Raw genomic sequence first — 9,140 nt, 5'->3', positions numbered from 1 at the left:
TTAACTATCGTCATAGTTACCTGTAACACCCTGAAAATTGGGGGTCGTGCATACACTCGACTCCCAAGTTCCCGGGTATCACTTATAATTAATTTTACTGTTTTGGTTTAATCCGGTTTAATGAGCAATATGGAATTACTTGAAACATGAATTATAATTTACACTAGTCTACTGAAATGGAAATGACAAAATGTCTACAAGTCTAAAAATTATATCAATGGGTCACACCAGGCGTCGCCCAGCAAAAATATAAAAAATTGATATGTCTAAAAGAATAGGGTTGAGTTCACTACTCAATGATCCAAAACAATCTGCTAAATCTATGGTGAGCCGCCCATCAGCTGAAAGTAGGACAGCTCATCCTCCTCGTCAATGCTCGCGCCGCAGGCTCCTCGAACTCAGCATCACCTGCAGCTACTGAAGAGTCTGGTTCGTGTTTTAAAATACCATCGCAGAGCGGGAGTGAGTGATCAACTCAGTGAGTACTATTAGCCTTAAGTTACAACAAGCATCAATTCTATAATAAATTTAATAAAAGATAGACATTCATAAACTCTAACTAATCTTGTTAATGCATATGCATGGAATATGATATGATATATGACCTCGTAACAATACTCCCTCAAGTGACTTCGTCTAACGATCATACATGTCCAACACTCCCTCCTTGTGACATCAACTACCGAGTCGCCAACCTAACTAGTGCGATGCGATCATGATAATGTTAGCTAAGTTTTTAATTAATCCTGTCCATCCAGTAGATTGGAAAAACCAGTACTCCCCACGTATCATTACCCTCAACTGGTTGCGAGGCCAAGGCCCCTCAACATGCGAAGCCAAGGCCCTGCAATCCTTGATCCCATTGAGTTCTCCATCCCCGATTTCAAGCACATGGGGAGTGCTGAGAAGAGGGATCGCTCACGGTCACTACGTGGAGGCTCGTCACCCCAGTGGACACAGTGTCCCATTCCACCATGCCCGGCTCTCGAGTCAATGGATCGGTTTCAAATGGTTATCAATAAGCTTTAGTGGTTGAAGGGTGTTCTAGGTTCCATATAAGCATGAGCAGACATGGTTAACGAACATAGTTGGTTAGTAAGTGAACTAGACCGTGCGAGTTCAAGCGAGTACGTGACGGACGACATCAAGTACAAGCAACCCATGTAGTTCAACTACTGTCGCCCATTCGCATCTGCTCAAATCCGCTGATTTAGCCATAGGATGGTCCTACCAATGGGACCACCTTCTCCCATCTCAGCTCCCTAACCAACCTAGGGGTTTGATGATATTCAATAATATTCCAACAATTCAGGATTCATCTTCTATACAACTGAAGTCATGCACTTATACATTAAATATAAAATCCAGATTTTTTCTACAATGCGACTACTACCAACAATACGAAATTAATGTGTATATGTGTTATGCTAGGTTACTGAAGAGATCAAGAGCTATACATCATTCATAGCATAAACATACAATAAGAATTAATGCTAGCACAAACATATAACAAGGATTAATGCTAGCACAAACATGCAACAAGGATTTTATGTAATCATACATTCCACAAGGAAGGTTATACTAGAATCATATATGAGATGAACATGTTACTCTAAATCAAGCCTAATCATATTGAAGAACAAATAAACAACACTCAATCTTCTCCTGAAATTTGGGAGGACCTATCATGTAGGGTCTTGGCTAGGTTCTCTCTAGATTACTCAAGCATATCATCCTAACATTCATAATCATAAATTCATAGTAAAATTGGTGCTAGGCCACCTAAGAGTAATAATACGCACCTATGGATCGTGGAAGACTTGGGGAAATGACCTGTAAGTGTCGAACTCACGGGTCGATTGGTCGGATTCTTGAGTCAATGCATTTGCATGTTAGGATTTCATGCAAATCCTAGCTCAACACAAAGGATTATAGAAAAAAGGGTGCTTAGCTCCCCAATCGAATGAAAATCGCTTGTAGTTGTGGATGTGAGGTTCCTTGAGAAAAAGGAAGAGGGGTTTCTAGATTTCACCTCCCTTGCGCACCACTTTTCTCTCCCTTCTTCCTTCCACACTCTCCTTCTTTCTCTTCTTCCTCTCTCTTTTCTCACTTCTCTCTCTTTTGTTGTTGGAGTAGTGGTGGGAGTGTGTGAGAGAGAGCCTTATGGCTTTATTTCCTAGGTTTGGGCCAAATGGCCTTAAGTTCTAACAATTTCCTTCAATGGCCCTATGGGGGCCCTTTTTGGCTTTGGGGCAGCCCGGTCACCTTCCTGGCCACCAAATTTGGTGTGTAGGTGTCTCATGGCCCGATGAGGGACCGTGCAAAATTTGAAGACAAACAGACACGGGGTTTTGTCGTACGGTTCCGATCTTTAAATGACCCTATGGGGTCCATTCTGGCTGTTGGGGCGGTTCTGATGCCCCTTGGCCACCAAACTTATAGGATAGGTGCCCTATAACCCGATGAAGAGCCGTGTAAAATTTGAGGGCAAACGAACGCAGGGTTTTATCATACGGGTCTGATTTACGATCAACGGTCATCGTTTCACAATCGGGGTTCAGAATTTACAGACGAGCGTAGAAAAATATTTTAGGCCTTCACCGTAAATTTAGAAGAAATCTGACGGCTGAAATGCCTTATATCTCAGTTTCATTTAAAAGTGTCAGATTTAAATTCTAGCCTTTGGGTCAAGGTTGGGGTAAGTCGCGCTTGGCAAGTGCTGTCAGGACGGTGCAGATAATTAATTTCTATGCATCTACTAAGTCCGTGGTACGCGGTGGACCACAAGCCCAGTGAGATTTGCAGTTTTTCCAATTTTTAGATTTTTCTGACCTTCCTTTGCCATTGCACGGCCCGCACAGGCTGTTGCCAAGTAACAACAGGCTATCTGGCTTGACGGCCCGCACTTCGCCCGAACCCAACCAAACTGGTCCACCTTAATGAGATAACCTAGGTTAATTTGTTGGTGGTACCCCACACACAAGCGGTTTCAGCGAACGGTCCTGCGACAAATCCTACGTGGACGCCTCATGACACTGTTCTAGTTGGACTGGATGTTACATTACCACCATGGCATCGTCATGAGGATATGTCGAATTCTGCGTGCATCATCCTCTGTGAATGTCAAGCTGCATGGACTCTTTCGAGGTTCCTTGCTCGGCCTATTAGCTAAGTGAGTAGTGCTCGGGGTTTACTCTGAGCATGAGCCTTTCGGGCATGGTTTGAGTCCCCATCTCGGTGTCATCGTCCGCTGCTCTGCTCGATCTGCTCGGCAGCTCATCCTTCCGAGCCTGTTTTTCTTCCTTTATGTACTGACGCAGGTGTCCCTTGCGAATAAGAGTCTCTATCTCTTCTTTTAGGTCGACACAGTCACTAGTGTTGTGCCCATGGTCGCGATGAAAGCAATAATACTTGTGTTTGTCTCACTGGCTTGCATCCATTTTCATGTAGCTCAGCCATATAAACAGCTTCTTGTCTCAGATCTCCAAGAGGATCTGCTCCGGAAATGTATTGAGAGGGGTGTATGAGTTGAATCGACATTCAGGCTTTCTGCTCGACGTTTAGCTATGGGATCCATCCTTATCTGATCTCTTTCTGCTTGTGCTCAGCTGGAATGCGGCATCTTTGCACTTTTTGTCTCGGGAGGAGTTTTTCGCGTGTTGAGCCCCATTCCGAGAATTGAAGAAGTCCTCGACATTTAAGTTCTTTTGGGCTTGATTCATGAATTCTCCCAACGTGGTCGGAAGGTTTTTCCCTATTGAGAATAAGAACTTCCCCTCCTTCAGCCCGGAGATTATAGTAGTCAGAGCCATCTTGTTGGAGTAGTCGTCGACCTACATCGCTTCCCTATTGAATCAGAGGATGTGGTCCTTCAATGCTTCACCATCCTTCTGTTTGATGGTGAGTAGGTGTGCAAAGGGTTTCCTATGTTACTTTCCCATGATGAACTGTGTGATGAACACTTTACTGAGCTCGGTAAATAAGCCAATTGACTTTGGTTTCAGCTGTCGATACTAGCCTCATGCGGCTCCAGTAAGCATTATTGAAAATGCCCAGCACATGATTGGTCCGGAGGCTGACTGAAGCTCCATCCACGAATGATAGGACTCCATGTGCTCAGTAGGATCCCCAGAACCCGAGTAGGGCATAATGGGAGGCATCCGAAACATCGAAGGCATTACCGCACTCATTATCTCGCTAGTGAATGGGGGTTCTGTCTCCTTCATCATCACTTTTATGGTGATCGGGGACTGAGTTTGGTACATCCGACGCATCGTGTCGATCTGACCTTGTAGTTCTTCGAGCTTAGTCTCCCAGGGATCTCTATTCTCGGCCATTGCTTCCCGAGCATGATCAAGCTCATGAGTCCTTCCGCGTCTCCTTTGTTCCAGTTCATGGCAGAGATCGGTCAGAGCCATTATCGAGATCTCAGAGACATGCGTCGAGGCTCGGTTCGATGGCTCCCGTGCTCGCTTCGGGATCCGACCAAATGCGCCTCGCGAGGTGCCTTGGGACGCTACGGGGGCTGGATGTTCTACAACCGTCGGAGCATTCACCTCCTGATCAAGAGGTGGATGTTGTCTATTCATTTGTTGTCTCATTTGACTGACCTCATTGACTAGCATTTCCATTTGGTTCTGTAATGCTTTGTACTTGCCTTCTCAATTTCTAGATCACTGAGTAGGCTCTGTAGGCGCAAACTTTATCTACAACCTAGAGGTCGAATTTCAGACTCTGGACGGCTCAAGATTTGCCGCAACAATCGGTGCATGTATTTTCTTCTTCCCTTTTGTCATTCCTATCTGGTAAAGTAGGTGTGGTTTTTATCCATTTCCCATAGACGGTGCCAAAATATTGATGCAGAAATCTGGCTCACCCTCTCTGAGCTCTGAGCACTGACACCGAGCCGTGTAAGCCTGCGTAGAAGGAAAATAAAGAAGACCCTGGCTAGAGCAGGGGACCCTTCAATGCCAAAGTCAGGCTAAGAATCTGGCTCTAGCTAAGTAGTGTAGATGGGTTTCAGGTGAGAGATTTTGCATACCTTTATCTACAAATGAATTCCATATTTATACCATTTAGTTGGAGTTAACGTGTTCGTCGTTCTCAGCACGATCTTTGTCATTATGCGGGAGTTAAGCGACTGGAGGTGTTGGTAGGTTACCCTGAGATTGTGCGCAGGAAGTCTCTCCTTGTGTGCGTTACTGGAGATAATTCCTGAGTGTGATTATAGGTCATTCCATTCGAGCCAACCCTATGTTCTGAACCTTACTAAGGACAATCTGAGTCCATGGGTAGGCTGAGCTCCATCACTTGCAAACAAGGATCTGGTCGGGGTTAGAGGTTAGAGCATATAATGACTTCTTCTGTGTTCTAGGCCGATGGGAAAGCTCTACCAAAGAACTTGGCAGCTAGGCACTTGATCTATCAGTATCCGCGTTACACCGACCTGTAAAGTGACCTGCTTGGATTTCAGATGGGTCCAACTCTGAGTTCTGCTTGTTGGCTCGGTGGGGGAGTGGTTTACTTCTATGGTCTGTGACACTGATGCTACTGTGACTCCGCCGGGCTGAGCATGACCATTTTTCCCATAACATTTGGTATTGACGGTTTTTAATCATAACATCGTGTGGTCCATAATCGGAACAGCTAAAAGTGAGATATATGCTAATTGTAAAATTTGTAGGTGTTGTGTATCATCCCTCACACTTTGCCAGAGTACCAAGTAACTCTTGAGTCCTTATATGCTGGGCCACTGTGATGTGAATGTAGATGAGTCCCACCTAGGTGTAAATACCAAATTTCATGATGATACATAACTCAGATGTGCAACACTGAGAATTGATGTCGACGTTGGGGAGGGTGACACACACTATCAAAACTTCCAGATGGAATGTGGGTCCAACAGGTTGTCTGTATGCCATTTAATGAGGCCATCAATATCTATCCTGACCTTTGTTCCACCAAGGCTAAGGCCGAGACCTTTTTATCTTTATTAGGACAAAGGCTAGCGCTAAGTGGACTGGGGTCAGGTGATTGCCAACTCTTAATCTTAAGGAGCGTTTGGTTACACCAAATATTATGAAATTTCATAATATTTAATAATTAATTAGTTTAATACGATGCGAAATTAGGTGTGACCAAACACACCCTTGTTGGAGAATAATTTCTTTCTTAAGATTGATCATGTAAACGGCTACATGGTGCTAATCTTGAGGGCTCATAAAAAGCCACATTGAGAAGAAAAAGAATGAAAAGAAAGATGAAAGAGAGAAACAATGAAAGAAAGAGAGGAAAGAGATAGCGAGAACATGAGGTGCCTAGGGTATGTTAAAACCCTAGTCCGCTACCTTTATTTATAGTAGTAAGAACGTAAATTGGCCACATGGGCTTTACTACATGGACTTGTCAATGGGCTCTATGTGCTTTATTACATTGATTTGAGCCTAATGGGCTTTGTTCCTTTCAACACTCTCCCTTAGGTTGAAGCATTCTAAGGATGCCTAGCTTTGAAGAATGGCCAACATAATTAATCCTAAGAAATAAAGAAATTCTTTTCTCACATTCCCTCAAACTTAAGGTGTCCTGAAAAGAGGAACTTGGGTTTGAGGAGATACATAAAAGTTTTATTAAAAGTAGAAAATTTAAAAAAAAAACATGGCTACAAAGATGAAAAGCATTGGCAGTGATGAAAAATGAGTAAGCGCATGAGAAGTAGAGGTGATGAGAGGATCAATAACTTCAAGTGAACATGCACTTTACAACTTGAGTGATACGAGTAATTGGACTAACTATCCGTCACAAATAAATGGGGATCATCTATTCAGCTCAACTAAGGCTAGGCCAACTGACCAAAATAAATGAAAATCCAAACCAATTATCCATAACAAATAAGAATTGATCAACTATTGAACATAAATATGAGGCCAAGTCAACTGCTCAGAGTAAAAGCAGTTAGGGCAACAACCCAATTCAAACACAAGTTTGAACTAACTGTTTAGTAAATAAATAAGTATGAGCCAATTGTCATGTATAAAATCTGTTTACATCACACATCTTAACAGGTAGAGACTGAAAATCACATAGAATTTCGCTAATTGAGTGGACTAAAAGAAAGCTAGTCTGACCATGGGGATAAACATCTCAAAACAATTAAGTGTGATGTGCAGCCCTACTTGATTTTTGGACAACTGCAAGTTAAGGGCAGGTTCCACATGTTGAACAACTTGGATCATACAATCAACTTTTTATAAGTCGGATGTGCTGTGCACGGATCAAGCAGTTCCCTGCTGGCTCACATAAAGAGAGTGGAGAGGTGATTAGCGGGACATGAATCAGGCCAGCCCCAGTGATCAGTGGGACCACATGGGTATGAGGAGCGCCTCTATAATTGGTCTATTTCACTAACCTAATGGGTGGACGGACCTAATCTTGGGCCATGCTCCTTCCAACTGATGAATGGCCAGGATCTCTTAGAATGGGAATCCAACTACAATTTTGAAAATGATTATGCGTGGACATTCATGCCTCTCTGTCCGTGGACGGTGACAATGGGAGAGTCGGATGCAGTTTTTTTCCGAGAGCAGTGATAATCTCGAGTCACATGTATGACTATCTGCAATTGCAATTTGCAACAGCATCACACTATCCTACTGGACAATCTTTCAAATGGTTGTATTGAAAGTTAGTGTATAGCTGCTCAAACTGGGCACGTTAGATATTTATGCTCTAGCTTGAGGGGCTATTCCTGTTTGTAATAGATTGGGTTTAGAGGTTTAGTTGTTCATGGGCTTGGGCTTATGTTATTGTAATGGGCTTGGGCCATGGCCTCTAGGATTTTTCTTCCCATGCATTAATTACCTCGGTGAGTAGTATCAAGCACGAGACATCTCATTCCGATACCGCTTTGACGCAAGACAATTAACCACTTGCTATAAAAGCTTAAATTGATAGAGCGCGGTGAATCAATCCCTTTTATCTCATAGCCCAGGCCCCACATCCCATAGTTAGGACATAAGTGAAACCCTCTCGTGGACCCACTTCACATGGGTTCCGTTTCACATGAGCCACCCACCTCAAATAGCTAGAGACAACCTCACATGAACTACCCACCCCGAGTATGCCCCTGCATCCCACAAGCCATCCCACTTGAGCCCGGTGTGAAGATGCTCCTGCATTACTGATATTGGGCATGCAATGAGTAAAGTGGGTCTGATTTGATGGACCACTTGTGTTCCATATGGGCATGTCTTGTAAAATCATGATAAATACTTTCAAAATCACGTTTTGGGGCCCACAATCTTTGAACGTCTTGATCTTCGAGGTGTCCATCTTAGTCACGCGAATCTTCTGAAGACGTATACTAAACACAATAGGCCCGACATACAATCTTGCAGAAAACGTATACAAAGCACAGTAAGTCTCACATACAACATGGAAAGTTTTTAACCGTGGGCATCCCTAGCCCAATTGTTCCCTGTGTGTGGCCTACCTAAGTTTTGGATCGGCTTGAATTGTTACCCTCACAAAATGTTTTGTAGGCTACGCTTGAGCTACAAAGCTTTGTAGTGGATCCACGATGAAACCAACACCATGGATTTCATGCGGATTGCGCGATGAAATCACAATTTGGTCATTCACATTTAGGGCTGTACACAAGTCACGCTAGCTTGAAAAGTTCGCTCGACTCAGCTCGACTCAGCTCGGATTGACTCGGCTTGAAAGGCCGATTCAAGGCGAGTCAAGCTTGTTTACTAAAGCTCGAGTTGAGTTCAAGCCAAGTTCGACCATGGTGTATTTCAACTCGACTCGAAGCTCGAGCTCGAGCTTGACTTGGCTCGAGTAATATATTTTAATAATATATATTATATTAATATTAAATATATATAATATATATACTTAAGTTTTTTTTTTAAAAAAAAAAAGGTTAGAACTTAAAAGTTTTTACTAAAAAATCCTACCCGACCCTACCCGTCCCCATTCCCTCTTTTTCTTTTCCTTACCCTATTGAGGTAAACTCGACTTTACTCGAGATAAACTCGACTTGACTCGAACCACTAGCTCGACTCGAACCACTAGCTCGACTCAAAAGCTTTGGCAAACAAGCCAAGCTTCAATGTTGAGCTCAAGGGCGAGCTCGAGCT

The sequence above is a fragment of the Magnolia sinica genome, chromosome 2, assembly GCF_029962835.1.
Source record: "Magnolia sinica isolate HGM2019 chromosome 2, MsV1, whole genome shotgun sequence".
Classification (NCBI taxonomy): Eukaryota; Viridiplantae; Streptophyta; class Magnoliopsida; order Magnoliales; family Magnoliaceae; genus Magnolia; species Magnolia sinica.
Note: the sequence above shows the minus strand (reverse complement) of the source record.